Genomic DNA, 17,141 nt, shown 5'->3' on the forward strand with positions numbered 1-17,141 from the left:
TGTAGTATAGTAGCATGCAGAGGATATCCACTGGTGAGGAGAAATGGCGGGTGGAATCAGGAAAGAGCAATAAGGGAAAAGAGCGCCACCTTTAGGCGTGGCTGGTTTAGGACATCCCACATTCTGGGTAGAAAGAATGAGTAGAAAAAGGAGGCTGTATCCTTTTCAGGTGTAGGCACGCCTGAAAGTATGTAAGTACGCTGTTCATTTCATTGTTTCTGCCTTCAGAAATGGTGTACTGCCTCTTAATGATGAAGGTTTTTAAGGTCGACCACAGCCCAATTATAAGGCTGGCCAACTGGGGCGTGACCTGCGGCATCAACCGGTAAGTCTAAAACCTGTTTTTTCCTTCACTTTAGAAATATGCTGCTAGTTAACTCTGGTTTGCCTAGTTCGTTGACTTCTGTGTCCTTCACTGTCTCCTTTTGTTTCCACTATTTCATTAACTATGATCGCGTCCTAAAAATCCAGATCTTGGGAAGCAGAAATTCTCACACCACCTGCAGCTTCCGTGTCTCTCCTGTGCACAGAACTCTCAAAATCAGTGCCGTTAGGTCAAACCTTCCTCTAAGGCTACTGAACTTTTCCGATTGGATAATATACCTCAGACTCAACGCATCTAAACCCAGGTTTAACATTTTACCTAAAAAAATCCTCTTTTTCTCCCCATTTCCATCACTAGTTCTATCATTCTCGCAAGCAACCAATCGAAACTTTTTGCATCTCTAGCAACGTCCTCCACATAATCATTTGTCTTGATTTTTAAAACGTCTTCCTCCTATGTATTTATTTCTAGCTCTCAACTGCTGAGTCTATCTCCCTTTAGCTCCTCTTGCATGTAATTGCCTGATAACATCCCTGGTAACACTCTCAAGTGCATGAGGTCACCATCCTCAACGAAAAACATAGAACAATACTCTCTTGGATTGGCATGAGGTCACCTTTCATCAGAATTTAAGCCTGCTACAATCTCTCCTCAGGATTGGGTTTCCAGACCAATTCTATTTTATTCTTTTACAAGAACCCATCCATGGCTGACTACCTAAGAAGCTCCTGAGATTGTTTTTTTAAAAAAATACGTATTTTCAGGCCTCAACCAAAATCTAGAACTTTTCTAGGTGATTCCAATGTTTGTAATCCACCATCTTCTGAGGCACATTCCTTAATCCCATATCCATACTTAAGCTTGTATTTTCTCCATGTTCTAGAGTATACTTCCTTTTCCTTTCTGCCTTTAATGTACATCTGTCCTGTCCTTCAAAAACTGGATTAAGGCTGGCTTGTTGCCTAATCTTCCCCCAATCATCCAAGCCATAAAAATCTCTCTCAGTTTTTGACTCCTATAGTACATATTCTATGACTCATTTGATATTTACATACAACACTATACTAAGCTGTCTTTGCTTTTTTTAAAGCTCTTTTTCTTCTTCTTTCTTCTCCTCCTCCTCTTCTTCCTCCTACTTCGACTTTTTTAAATTGCATTATCATTGGTTTATAACATTATGTGAATTTCAGGTGAAAATCATTATCTTTTGATTTCTGTGTAGATTACATCAGGTCCACCACCCAAAGACTAATTACCATCCATCACCAGACACGTGTACCTAATCACCCCTTTCACCCTCCACCCTCCTCCCTTACCCTCTGGTAAGTACCAATCCAGTATCTGTTTCTATGTGTGTGTTTGCCATTGTTTTTATCTTCTATTTATGAGTGAGATCACACAGTATTTGACTTTCTCCCTCTGACTTATTTTACTTAGCCTAATACCATCAAGGTCCATCCATGTTGTCACAAATGGCAAGATTTCGTCATTTTTATGGCTGAGTAGTATTCTGTTGTGTATATATCCACATCTTCTTTATCCATTCGTCTCTTGCTGGGCACTTAGGTTGCTTCCAAGGCTTGGCTATTGTGAATAATGTTGCAATGAACATAGGGGTGTATATATCCTTACCCATTCATGTTCTTTGGACAGATACCCAGCAGTGGAATAGCTGGATGGTATGATAGTTCTAGTCTTAATTTTCTGAGGAATCTCTATACTGTTTTCCACAGTGGCTGTACCAGTGGGCGCTCCTACCAGCAATGTATGGGAGTTCCCTTCTTTCCACATCCTCTCCAACACTTGTTATTTCTTGTCTTGTTAATTATAGCCATTTTGACAGGCATGAGGTGATATCTGATTGAAGTTTTGATTTGCACTTCCCTGATAACTAGTGATGTTGAACATCTTTTCATGTGCCTGTTGGCCATCTGTATATCTTCTTTGGAAAAATGTCTGTTCAGATCTTTTGCCCATTTTTTAATCAGGTAATTAGCTTTTTTGTTGTTGAGATGTATGAGTTCTTTACATATTTTGGATATTAACCCCTTATCAGATATATAGTTTGCAAATATCTTCTCCCAATTGTTAGGTTGTCTTTTCACTTTGTTGATGGTTTCCTTTGCTGTGCAGAAGATTTTTAGTTTGATGTAGTCCCATTTGTTTATTTTTTCTATTTTTTCCCTTGCCTGGTCAGACATGGTACTTGAAAATATGTTGTTAAGACTGATGTCAAAGAGCATACTGTCTATGTTTCCTTCTAGAAATTTCATGGTTTCAGGTCTTACATTCAAGTCTTTAATCTATTTTGAATTAATTTTTGTGTATGGTGTAAGATAATGGCCTACTTTCATTCTTTTATATGTGGCTGTCTAGTTTCCCCAACAACATTTTTTAAAGAGAATTTCCTTCTCCATAGTATATTCTTGGCTCCCTTGTTGAAAATTAGCTGTTCATAGATGTGTAGGTTTATTTCTGGGCTCTTGATTCTATTCCATTGATCTGTGTGTCTGTTTTTGTGCCAGTACCATGCTCTTTTGGTAACTATAGCTTTGTACCATACTTTGAAATCATGGAGTGTGATACCTCCAGCTTTGTTCTTTTTTCTCAGGATTCCTTTGGCTATTCAGGGTCTTTTGTTGTTTCATATAAATTTTAGGATTCTTTGTTCTATTTCTGTGAAAAATGTCGTTGGAACTTTGATAAGGATTGCATTGAATCTGTAGATTGCTTTAGGAAGTATGGACATTTTAACTATGTTAATTCTTCAATCCAAGAGCACAGAATATCTTTCCATTTCCTTGTGTCTTGTTTAATTTCCTTCAACAATGTTTTATAGTTTTAAGTGTACAGATCTTTCACCTCTTTGGTTAAATTTATTCCTAGATATTTTATTTTTTGCTTGCAATTGTGAATGAGACTGTATTCTTAATTTCTCTTTCTGCTACTTCATTGTTAGTGTATAGAAACGCCACTGATTTTTGTATGTTGATTTTGTATCCTGCAACTTTACCACATTCATTTATTATTTCTAAAAGTATTTTGGTGAATTTTTTAGGGTTTTCTATATATAAAATCCTGTCATCTGCAAGTAGTGACAGTTTCACTTCTTCCTTTTCAGTTTGGATCCCTTTTATTTCTTTTCCTTACCTGATTGCTCTGTCTAGGACTTCCAATACTCTGTTAAATAAGAGTGGTGAAAGTGAGCATCCTTGTCTGGTTCCTGTTCTTAGAGGGATAGCTTTCAGTTTTTCTCCATTGAGAATGATATTAGCTGTAAGTTTGTCATATATGGCCTTTATTATGTTGAGGTACTTCTATACTCATTTTATTCAGAATTTTTATCATAAGTGGATGCTGTATCTTGTCAAATGCTCTCTCTGCATCTATTGAGATGATCATGTGATTTTAATTCTTCATTTTGTTAATGCGGTGCATCACATTGATTGATTTGTGGATGTTGAACCATCCATGCATCCCTGGAATGAATCCCACTTGATCATGTTGTATGATTTTTTTTAATGTATTGTTGTATTCGATTTGCTAATATTTCATTGAGGATTTTTGTGCCAATATTCATCAGTGATATTGACCTGTAATTTTCTTTTTTTGTGTTGTCTCTATCTAGTTTTGGTATCAGGGTAATATTGCTTTCATAGAGTGAGTTGGGAACTTTCTCTTCCTCTTCAATTTGTTGGAAGAGTTTGAGAAGGATAGGTATTAAGTCTTCTTTGAATGTTTGGTAGAATTCACCAGGGAAGCCGTCTAGTCTGGACTTTTATTTTATTTTAATTTTTGTTTTGGTGAGGAAGATTGTCCCTGAGTTAAGATCTGTGCTAATCTTCCTCTATTTTGTATGTGGGATACCACCACAGCATGGATTGATGAGCAGTATGTAGGTCCATGCCCAGGATCTGAATCCATGAACCCTGGGCCACCGAAGTGGAGCACATGAACTTAACCACTATGCCACTGGGCTGGCCTCTGGACTTGTATTTTTGGGGAGGATTTTGTCTACTCTTTTGATGTCCTTACTGGTGATTGGTCTATTCAAAGTCTCTATTTCTTCTTGATTCAGTTTTGGAAGATTATATGATTCTAAAAATTTATCTATTTCTTCTAGATCATCCAATTTGTTGGCCTATATCTTTTCATTGTATTCTCTTATCTTTTGTATTTCTGAGATGTCTGTTGTAATTTCTCCTCTTTCATTTCTGATTTTATTTATTTGAGCCTTCTCTCCCTTTTTCTTGATGAGTCTAGCTACGAGTTTTCAATTTTGTTTATCTTTTCAAATAACCAGCTCTTAGTTTCATTGGTTTTTTTTCTATTGTTTTTTTAGTCTGTATTTCATTTATTTCTGCTCTGAGTTTTATTATCTTGCCTTCTGCTGATTTGGGGTCTTGTTTGTTCTTCTTTTTCCAGTTCCTTTATGTTCACTGTTAGATTGTTTATTTGAGATTTTTCTTGTTTGTTTAAGTAGGACTGTATTGCTATAAATGTCCCTCTTAGAACTGCTTTTGCTATCTCCTAAATTTTGGCGTGTCATATATTCATTTTCATTTGTCTCCAGATATTTTTTGATTTCTCCTTTGAGTTCTTCATTGACCCAATTGTTGTTCAGTAGCATTTGGTTTAATCTCTGCATTTTTGTGGCTTTTCTGATTTTCTTCCTGTAGATGATTTCTAGTTTCATGCCATTGTGGTCACAGAAGATGCTTGGTATTATTCCAATCTTCTTAAATTTATTGAGACTGGTTTTGTGGCCTAAAATGTGATTTATCCTGGAGAACATTCCATGTGCATTTGAAAAGAATACACATTCTGCAGTTTTTGGATGGAATGTTTTGTATATATCTACTAAGTCCATCTGGTCTAATGTGTCATTTAAGGTCAATGTTTCCTTATTAATCTTCTGTTTGGATGTTCTAGTCATTGGTGTGAGTGGAGTGTTAAAGTCCCCTACTATTATTGTGTTGTGTCTATTTCTCCTTTTATGTCTGTTAATAATTGCTTTCCATATTTAGATGCTCCATGTTGGGTGCATAGATATTTACAAGTGTTATATCCTCTTGTTGGATTGTTCCCTTTATCATTGTGTAGTGCCCTTTTTTGTCCTTGTTACAGTTTTTGTTTTAAAGTCTTTCGTTTGATATAAGAATTGCTACCCCAGCTTTCTTTTCATTGCCGTTTGCATGGAGTATCTTTTTTCATCCCTTCACTTTCAGTTTGTGACTGTCTTTATGACTTAAGTGTGTCTCTTGTATGCAGCATATATATGAATCTTGTACTTTTACCCAATTTGCCACACTATGCCTTTTGATTGAAGCATCTAGTCCATTGACATTTAAAGTAGTTATTGATAACAATCTACTTACTGCCATTTTGTTACTTTTTCTCTGAGTGTTTTAGTAGTTCTTCTCTGTTCCTTTCCTCTTCTCTTGGCCTTTTCCCTTGTGGTTAGATGGCTTTCTGTAGTATTATGTTTGGGTTCCTTTCTCTTAATTTTTGTATATTTATTATAGGTTTCTGGTTTGTGATTACCATGAGGTTTGTATATAATAACCTACGTGTGTAGCAATCTATATTAAGTTGATGGTCTCTTAAGTTTGACCTCTTGCTAAAAGCTCCATGCTTTTACTCCCCTCCTCCCACATTTTATGTTTCTCATATCATACCTAACCTCTTTTGTGTGTGTGTGTAGCCATTGCCCTCTTATTATGGAAATAAATAATTTTAGGACTTTTGTGTCTTTTGACCTTCATATTATCTTCATAGTTGGTTGATCTACTACCTTTACAAAAGACCCTGAATGCTAAAAGCAATCTTGAGAAAGAACAAAGCTGGAGGCATAACACTTCTTGATTTCAAACTGTATCATAAGTTTATAGTAATCAGATCAGTACAGTACCGGCATTAAAAACAGACACAGACCAATGGAACAGAATGGAGAGCCCAGACATAAACCCATGCACATATGGTCAACTAACATTTAATGAGGGAGTCAAGCATACTCAACAGGGAAATGATAGTCTCTTCAATAAATGATGTTGGGAAAACTGGATATACACATGCAAAAGAATAAAACTGGACCCCTATCTTATACCACTCACAAAAATTAATTCAAAAATGGATTAAGCACTTAAATGTAAGACTTGAAACTGTGAAATTCTTAGGAGAAAACAGAGGAAAAGCTTCTTGACATTTGTCTTGTCAATGACTTTTTGGATATAACACCAAAAGCATAAGCAACAAAAGTAAATACCAAAAAGTGTGACATCAAACTAAAAAGCTTCTGCGCAGCAAAGGAAGCAATTAACAAAATGAACAGCAACCTAAGGAATGAGAGAAAGTATTTGTCATCTCTATTTCTGATACGGAGTTAATATCCAAAACATAAAAAGAACTCATATAACTCAGTAGCATAAAAATGAATAGACCAATTAAAAAATAAGTAAAGGACCTAAATAAACGTTTTCCCAAAGACACGCAAATGGCCACCAGCTACATGGAAAGGTGCTTAACATCACTAATCATCAGGAAAATGCAAATCAAAATCTCAATGAGATATCACCTCACACCTGTTAGAATGGCTGTCATCACGTAACTATTGCATGTTAACTGATTACACCACTGGAGCTCTGAGAATGGCTATCATCAAAAAAATGACATAACAAGTGTTGGTGAAGATGTGGAGAAATGGGAACTTTGTGTAGTGTGGATGGGAATGTAAACTGGTGCAGCCACTATGGAAAATAGTATGGAGGTTCCTCAAAAAATTAAAAATAGAACTTCCATATGATCCAGAAATCTCACTTCTGGGTATGTATCTAATGGAAATGAAATCACTGTGTTGAAGAGGTATCTGCACCCCCATGTTCATTGCAGCAGTATTCATAATAGTGAAGACAAGGAAACAACATAAGTGTCCGCTGATGGATGAATGGAAAAAGAAAATAGAAAGACACAAACACACAATGGAATATTATTCAGCCATAAAAAGAAGGAAATCCTGCCATTTACAACAACATAGATGAATCTCGAGGGCTTTATGGTCACAGAAACAGAGAATTGTTTGGTGGCTGACAGGGGCCAGGGCATGGGGGAAATGAGGTAGTACTTGCCAAAGGTACAAACTTCCAGTTATAAGGTGAATAAGTTCTGGGGATCTAATGTACAGTGTGGTGACTATAGTTAGCAATGCAGTACTGTATACTTGACAGTTGCTAAGAGAGTAGCTCTTAAATGTTTTCATCACCACCACAACAAAATGGCAATTATGTGAAGTAAAGGATGTGTTAGCTACCCTTATTATGCTAATCACTAGCAATATATACCTGCCTCAAATCATCACATTGTACATCTTAAACTTACACAATGTTGTATGTCAATTATATCTCAATAAACCTGGAAAAAAAGATATAGTATATATGTATATATATATATATATTCCCTATATATAAAAACATATTTTAAAATATATTTTATACATAAAATATCTATCCAGAAATGTTCACTTTATATTCCCTCCCCCAGAAAACTACATAGGTGGCTTTGATGTCTTTGTTTCCCTTATTGGTGATTTAATTTGATCATCTGTCAAGGTGTTGTGGATGTCTCCAATATATAGTGACTTTTTTCTCTCTTATAACTAATAATAAGTCCGTGGAGAGACACTTTAAGACTATGGAAATATTACGCTTATTAAAATTTCCCCTTGGTTTAACATCCATTGATAATTCTTGCCTAATCCAAGCTTCACTATGATGGTAGCAAAATAATGATTTTTGAACTCTAGCACTCTCTTCACATTCACCATTGCCATGTGGTATTCTACGGTGCACAAGAGTCTCCCAGGGCCAGCCCTGGTGGCCTAGTGGTTAAGTTCAGCGTGCTCTGCTTTGGTGGCCTGGGGTTGGTTCCCAGGAATGGACCTACACCACTCTGTTAGTGGCCATGCTGTGCTGGCGGCTCACATACTAAAAAATAGAGGAAGATTGGCACAGATGTTACCACAGGGCAAACCTTCTTCAGGAAAAAAAAAAAGGGAATCCCCCATCCTCATCTTCCTCCTCCTCCTCCCTCTCTCATAAGTATAGACTCATGAATTTTAATTTTCTCAATAGTTTATAACTTATTACTATACCAAATTATTTTGATGTTCAAGTTGTTGCATATTTGGCCAGTGAGAGCCCCTTTAAGATGGATCTTTTCTACTTATGACATTTCCCATCAGCTTATTGAATATGTCTTTCCTTTCTGGTATAACAAAATGTTCCAGGCTTATCTTACACCTACCCTTCTCCAGTCTTGGATCAGCCACTTTTATGAGGAGCCATGAAAGCCAATGTTAGAAATTCAGATCTGAGAAAAACAATGTTGAATTTGGTGATTATGAAAACTTCCAAGAAGACAGTTCTAACAGAAGGTTGGAGTAAGAGTCAAATTTCATAGAAAGAAATAATGAGCAGTTGATTTTTCCCAAGTGACTGGTAAAGGCAATAAGAGCTATCAATTCCAAAGAGAAAAAATTATTGGGAATGGATTCTCCAAGAAGGTTTATGGAGAAGGAATTTAAGCTACGCCTATAGAGTTGGAAGAACTTAGATCAGCGCCCCTTAGGCAGTGTAGATTATTCCTGGGCACCACTGTTACCAGCCCTCACGGGGTTCATTCTAGTTTTCCCCATTTCTGTATTTATAACTCCTTCCCAAACAGTGAGCAAGGCATATTCTCTGTTGTCAAGGTATCATGTTTGATATGAATGCAAAAGATTTGTCCTATTAGTTAAGTTTTTTAGATCTTTTATATCTATACTTATTTTTTATTCACCTGATAAATCGTGTTTTCAGGTCTCCTATTATTAGTGCATGCATTCTGCATCTTTTCCTATTTCTCTAGTCAACGTCTGCAGTAGGGACTATAATTTAGCCCAGCTGGCAGTGGGATTATCTACAGTCTAAACTAGACTTTATGTGAAGCATTTGTCGCACACATTCTTAGCTAAAGGAATCACGGATTTGCTTGCTTTGCAAATTTGCCTTGCCAATCCAAAGGAGGAAGATCAAAATAAACAAAGTCCATCTACCCTCTCTATCTACTCCAATCCCATATCAATGAACAACAATAATTCACTTCTCTGTCTTTGGAACAATGAAGTGGCCTATATCAACTCATTGTTCAAATAACTAACATTTTCTCTTTGAGGAAAAAATTCTCCACTTGGTTTTGAAAGTTATTCATCTAAAGTTTATAAAAAATGATATGAAACCAAATTAACCTCCTATTCAAACAATGACAATCACTTAATTTTTCTGATTCTTTTAACTCCTTGTTCATATGTACATATTTTTTTGGTAAAGGTAAACGTCATTTAATATTCTCTACTTTTTGATTAAAAATATCTTCCCCACTTTATCATATGGGCTTTCTGATCATTTTAGATTATATAATATTGTAATAGGCGAATACTGAACATTCTAGACAATTTCCTTATTGTTAGATCTTTGCACTGCTATAAACAACATGCAATGAACATCTTCATGTATAAAACTTGGAAAAGCAGTTATCGCCTTATACTAGATGTCCCAGAATAGAGACTAATATATTAGAGCTTGATTGTATTTGAAATTAAGGAAGACTACAAAGTTAATGGGCTAAAAGTCCAAGTCAAGAAGTTAGAACAATAGAATTAACTCAAAGAAATGAGAAATGAAGACGAGAACAGAAATTAATAAAATAGAAAAAATTACACAATAGGATCAAACCAAAAGCTAGTTTTTTGAATCAAGGTTAATGAAGACTAATGTTGTCTACCAAAATAATTTTTAAAATACAAAGAAACAATATCAGGAATGAAATCAGAGACATAACTATAGGCATGGTTTACACTATAATATTTTTATTGTACAATTATGCTATCTTTTTCCTCCCAAATAACTATTTATTGGAGGGGAAACATATGATGTTAAAAGCCCTTTGAAACAATAGAAGAGAAACAAAATTCTAGTGATACTTGTAATAAACTTAAAATAAGTCTAAATATTTCTGTAAAGAATTAGTGATACCAAGCTCTTTGATATTTCCTAGGGGCAAAGACATCCATCTATGACTTTGGAGTTTCCCTTTGATATATTGGGATAGTGGAAAAGCTTGTATCAGAGTGAAATTTAGTTCACTTCTTAACAAGGCCCTAATAATATACTCCTGGCTCAATTAATATTATCCCTTTTCCCCACATCATCTTAAAGGCTCTGCAAAGACTATAGACACTCTACTTCTGGTTCTGGAGAATTGCATGCACCTCCTCTTGGTAGCATTCCCCAAATGACTTACCCCTGGAGGATTGGCCACTTTTGAAATATCTTACTCCATAAAGAGCAGAGGCTCTGCTTCCATAGACATCTAAGCTTTTGCATTTTTGGACAGAAATGACTCAGAAATGGAATTATATCACCCAATTGCAAGTGCAGAGCAAGATATGGTGGTAAAGCAGGAGCTAAAAGGAAGCATAAATCGATGGGGCTAAAAGATTTTGTTTCTTTCTTCCCTCCTTCCTTTATCTTTTCTTGCATTTTGTATTTTCTTCCATGGAAATGTAAATCTCTCAGCATCAGGCACATGTTCCAAAATATGCCATTCTGAACTCAGAATGAGAAGAAATCCTCATTGGTTTTGCCCCAACCGATATCAGAATTAGGTCTTCCATGCCTTTGTTCTCTTCTAGAAGCACCAGCTTTGTCTCATGGGACTGGATACAGGTGTTGCTATGTCTGACCCTTTTCTTGAATTTCCTGCAAGTGTTTTTTCCTAGGAATTCCAGTTTGGCAAGATTTTCTTTTAGTAATCTGCTCTCTGAAACCAATGGTGAGATTTTCTCATAATGATCCCTTGCAGACCCCCAGTCCTTTATGGGAAAAAAGGAAGAGAACAGTTATATTCTGATCCATCAGACTGCTCTGGGATTGGAACAGGGTAAACTAAGGAAACACTGCCTGGATGAGTTATGTTGTCCCTGCCAGTTTACGTCTCAAAGAATGCATTGTTAGTTTTATGTATCTGACCAGCTGGAGAATGTGAAGGAAAAGAGTTGTATCACAAAGTTAAACAGCAAAAGAGCAGATTTTTCAATTATGTTTATGAAAGGTATGAGGACATCAGTTGAACCTTCTGGAAGTAACAGCTGGGCTAACGTTTCATAGTGCTCTCATCAACTAGAGTTTTGGCTAGAGATTAATATTAATGGAAGGAAGGGGAGAGGGAGGAAGGGTGGGAAGGAGGGAGGGAAAAAGGAAGAAAGGAAGAAGGAAGTGGTTTTCTGAAACTGCAGGAGTGATGATGAAAGAGTTTAAGTGTATCGTACCTACTGCATGGAGTTATTCTAATCTTCAACTTAAAACTATGCACATACAAGTAACTTTTACATGGTATAGGTTAAGTGAAAATGATAGCTTTTTAAAATTAAAAGAACAGACAAGAATAACAGTATCAAACTTGCCCAGTCCCCGAGATTTGTGACAGTACATCTCCACTGCACACTTGATGCTCTAGCCCCACCTGTCCATCTCCTGACCTGCTGAACACACTGTCCCCACCTCTGTTGGTCCCATCTCTTCTGTTTAATGTCCCCTAACTAGCATCCTCGGGTCTGCCTGGTCCTAGTTCATTGCGAATCAGTGCCAACTACTACTTTTCTCCAGACCCTTTCTAGCTATCAATCCATTTTCTTCCTTATCTGTTTCACCCTCCTTTCCAATCTATTTCCTGCAAAGTCTCAGAGCTAACATCTTTTCATTTTCCCTATTCCAAAAAAGTATGAGCTCTCTCTGCTTTATTCTCTGTTTAAAGCTCACACATGGATGAGAAATGCTTCCTTCCTATATTCAATCGTAGATTAAAACAGCGTCTCTTGAAGTGAAAGTACTTTGTGCGACTAAGGACTAACATTTGCTGATGCTTGTTGTGCTTCAAAGGAGGGACCATATGTGAGGAGCCAGAACAGAGCCTGACTCACAGAAAGCACTCAGTGTTCTGCTGTCATTACTGGTACCATTATTCCCACCCAGGCAGTGTCCGTTCCTTAAGGCATCATTTGTCAAGAAGGTGAAGAGAATGGGAATGAATGAGCAAAGAACTGCCCTTTATATTTGAGTGGAATCCCCAGGCTCCCTATGGGCCCAGGCACATTTAAAACTTATTCTTATTATTAATATTGACTCTGATGAGGAGGATTAACAAAATTCTGAATAAGCGAGAACTTGGCACTGCTACATTTCATTAATTTTTTTCAACCCCAACATTTGTCTTACAAGCACCTTCTGATATTTATTATGGTTTGCACGCATGTGCAGTCAACTGAGAATTTTCAAAACACATTTCCACTGCAAGTGGTCATCCAATTGTTTTTCCAAGAAGTTTCCCTGAATGGAAGGATCCAGTGTGGGGCCTTGGAATCTCCATCTCCAGGATTCTCTCTCTTCTGACCCTTCTCTCAAAACCCAGGCTGAATGTGGTAATACTTAATTTCCCAAATTTCCCTTTTATTTTTCCTCTCTCAAAATTCCCTAACAGAAGCCATTAAAAATAGGCTCGAAACATTTGATTTAAAATCTTTATCCCCTACATCCTAAGGAATTAAACATTGCAGTTTCTACATAATATTATTGCTGTTACAGGACATTTTTCTAAAGAAAATATAGCTTATGACATGGCCAGGTTGGTGCTAACATGCATTCATGGAGAATGTCGGTGCTGCTTTTTTAATCCAGAATTTAACCTCATTCCAAACTGTAAAATACTTCCTTTTACTACCAATTATTTTGAACCAGAGACATCCACACTCCCCACCATTCTCACCTCACCTCTTGGCTTCATGTCCTCTCAGAGTGGCATTCCATCTTGCCTCCGTACCGCCTCACCATGGCCCTTAGCCCATCCTAAGCCTCATCCAGTCTCAGGGGAGGAGTGAGGCTGAGGACAGGGTCAAGACAGCTGGGCACAATGTACCCAGCAGTGACCCTTTAGGATCATTCCCATCCATTGGTAGCATCAACAGGGCCACATCAGATGCAGGGCACCTGGCCTGCAGGTTTACTATCATTAAGACCAGGGTTTGAGTCTTCTGGTCCGATGAAGGCTCTGCTCACGTGCATCATTATGTTTTCTATTTGATCAAGGTCTGCCAGTTCACAGGGTCACAACCACATCACCCCCCGCATCCCCAGTGCCATGGATCACCTTTCCAGTCTGGGTGTTGTGTTGTGTTGTGTTCTTCAGACTGGTCCAGTTTCTGCACATTAATAATAAGCTCTGTTGTCCTGGGAGCACTGTGTTCATCACAGCTGAAAGACAAGGCTAACATTATCATCTCTACCCTGCCATTTCATCCATTTACATTTTCTGGCTATGAACTGAAGAGCACACAGGCTGATAGAGACAAAGCCTGAGAATAGCTCACTTGAACCGGAGTGGTCCTGGTCAAAGTCCTCCAAAGGTCTCTAACTCATCTGACATAAAAGCCAAAGTCCCTATACTCACCTTCAGGGCCTCACGTGATCTGGCCCCTGTGATGTCTGACTCACTCTCTCCCATTGCCCTTCATTTGCTCTGCCTCAGCCATGTGGCGCTTTGCTGTAACACAGGGCCTTTGCACTTGCTGTCTTGTTGTTTACCTTGTAATGCTTTTCTCCTAGAATGTTGTATGGCTTGCTCCCTTATGACCTTTGCGTCTGTACTCCAATGGACTTTTCACTGAGGCCTTCCTTGACCACCCTAATTAGTAACCGCAACCTCCTCCTCCAGCACTCTCCACTCCCCTTCCCTACTTTATGTTTCTTTACAGCATTCACTTATGTATCTCTGTACGAATGTCCATCTGTGTATGGATTGATCGATGGGTCCTCTTCTATTAAATCAAAGCCCCATGAAGTCAAGAGTTTTTTCTTTGCTATATTCTCAGTACCTTGAAGAGGACCTAACACTTAGGATACCTTTCATAAATATTAGTTGAATAAATGGGTGAACAAATGAATTATGGTGAATCTTGGCTTTTGTTAGATATAACCAATAAGGTCCCCTTGTTTTCCGTTCTCCTGAACAGGAAGATTTATCAAGGGTAGCTTTTACTATTGAATAAAGCAAGCTTCTTTACCAGTAAGAACAAGTATTCTACACATAAGAAATAGGAAAGTACTATTTCAAGCAACTCTTAAGTGAGGCTGTGAATAAAAAGGGCCACACTAATCTCTAACACAGGGTTTCTCAACGTTGGCCATATTGATTTTGGGGGCTGATAAGTCTTTTTCTGGGGGCTGTCCTGTGTGATTTAGGATGCTTAGCAGCATCCCTATTCTCTACCCATTAGAATCCAGTAGCACTCCCAAGTTGTGACAACCAAAAACGTCTCTGAACATCAACGAATGTTCCCCGGGGGACAAAATCCTCTTATTTGGGAACCACTACTCTAACAGGCCTTTAGTTCAATAAAATGGATCTTAACTGATGTTCAATGATACTTCCTGCAAGTATACACGATTCTATGAATGGTAAAATCATGGTACCCAATTTACACAAATTTATCGAAAACAAGACAAGACAAGGGGGTCATGATATTCAGGATCTAGTTAAAATACAGCAAAACATAAACTGTACTGAATTCACCTTTTAGAAATCTCTCCTTTTGTTTTAAAATAATTCAAACAGAAAATAACCTATTGCTTTCAATTATTTGAGAGAAGAAAGGTATAAGGAGAAAAACCAGGAAAACTCTGTCCATATAAAATTATTTCTGCCTCATACCCTGATGTGTTGGAGTCCACCCACATGCATTCAAGTCTCAGCTTGGTCTTGATTTATTTCCGTGACTGCTTTATAGGTCCAAATAAATTTTTAAAAACATAAATATCTTCATGCCAAAAAACTAGATCCCTACTGGTTTGTAGAAAGAATTCCCTTCAGACTCAAGAATTTAAACAATGAATGCAATAATGATCATCATGGAACAAGTCACTACTGGCTCGCACAATGACCCATTTTCTTTCTATTGTTTTCTGAAGGTTGCTGCTTCCAAAGTGGAGGAAACTGAACTGTGTAATTTCCCTGCAGAGCTAACCTCGTGGATGAAAAGAGGCTGAAGATGCCTGCAGGGAATCCAGTTGATTTCTATTATAGTGCATCATTTCCCACTGGCTTTGACCTGTGAGAAAAATGTGGTTTTCATTATAAACGGAGTTGGTAATAGAAATTTCTTATTACCATAGAATCTTAGAGCAGTTGCCTAACCCAGCTCAGCATTCAATAAAGTTGTGCCTTTTCCGCTATCACTGATGTGGTTATCCAGTCCATGCTCGAGTATCACCATGTCCACGTGCTCGTTGCTCCTTAGGAAGTCTATCTCACTGGCAGAGAGTCTTAATTACTAGCATATCTTTATTTTAAGCCACTATTTCCTGCTTAGTCTAGAGCAACCCATGATGAATTTCTCCTGCCATATGAAAGGTCTTCAAATGTTTGACATGCGTTATAGCTTCCTCTTAAATTTTTCTTTTTATCTGAAGAACAAATATTGTATTGAATGCAATGTCTGTGAGGATTTTAAAAAAATATTTGTGTGTGATTTGCAGTAAAGAAATTCTCCCCAGCTATTTTCAGCTTTAATAGCATGATCACCGTTAACATGTTAATTCAGCTTAAAGACAGTGGCTAATAGTTTCTGTCAATTAGATATAGATTGCATGTTTAAAAATTGGTAATACGCTTTAGAGCTCTGTATTATTTTAATTATCAAAAATACAACTAAACAGATGCATCAACAAAATCAAGTCCATCCCCTTTCACTTTAGTTTCAAATAAAACAGTCAAATGAGAAAATATTCTCTTAAAAGTCACTGTTAAAATAGATCGTAGAGTGTGTATTTTTTGATTAACTAACATTGAACAGGGATGGGGTAGGGTATAGTAGGCAAAACTTGGATTGAAATCTTGGCTGTGTGACCTGGGACAAGTTATTTATCTATAAGTCGACTTATCTTTAAGATGAGATAACAGCAATATCTATCTTATAGGATTGTTGTGAAGATTAAATGAATTAAGGCATGTAAGAGTCTTAGAATAACGCCTGACGTAGTAAGTGCTCAACACGCTTTGTTATTAATCGTCCGATATTCTAATCTTTATATATCTGTCCTCTATATAATGATCATTGATACCTTTGTTTTCAAAGCCATGTATTATGCATTTATCAATATGTGTATATAGACACGTATGTATGCACATATTTATAAAGAAAATTATGCTATTAGTTATAGAACATAAGAAGGTGGTGTTCAAGGGATTTTTCAGGTGGGAAATATTCAGATAATTTCTGTTTCAAGTCTGAAGCCTGTCGTGGTTTCTTTCTTTCTTTTTTTTCCCTCCCCAAAGCCCCAGCACATAGTTGTATGTCCTAGTTGTATGTCCTTCTAGTTCTTCTATGTGGGACGCTGCCTCAGCGTGGCTTGATAAGCGATGTGTAGGTCCATGCCCAGGATCGGAGCTGGCAAACCTCAAGCTGCTGAAGTGGAGCACGTGAACTTAACCACTCGGCCCCGGGGCCAGCCCCTTGTCATGGTTTTCCGTGTTGAGGATTCAAGCTCAGATCCGTTTCTCCAAACGTCCTTGTACTTGCTTTCTAATAATATTTTAAAAGTAGCTCAGTATTTAATTTTATGATACGGTTTTGTCATTTGGAATTTTACTTGCTCACAATATAAGTGTGTGTTCTTGGGACTCCTACTAGTTGCTTTACCAGAAGAAAAGGAAAAGGCATAGTGTTTGATGA

The 17,141-nt window shown here is 37.3% G+C and overlaps 1 long non-coding RNA gene across 1 annotated transcript; it reads left to right on the forward strand.

Moving 5' to 3' along the window:
• The first annotated feature begins 219 nt into the window (after positions 1-219).
• Positions 220-15,640, forward strand: LOC139041531 (uncharacterized). The gene is made up of 3 exons (XR_011496837.1): positions 220-325; positions 1,548-1,647; positions 15,379-15,640. It is a non-coding gene; the product is annotated as an uncharacterized lncRNA (long non-coding RNA).
• The last annotated feature ends 1,501 nt before the right edge of the window (positions 15,641-17,141 follow it).

This window comes from Equus asinus, chromosome 22 (assembly GCF_041296235.1).
Source record: "Equus asinus isolate D_3611 breed Donkey chromosome 22, EquAss-T2T_v2, whole genome shotgun sequence".
In the NCBI taxonomy this organism is placed as follows: domain Eukaryota; kingdom Metazoa; phylum Chordata; class Mammalia; order Perissodactyla; family Equidae; genus Equus; species Equus asinus.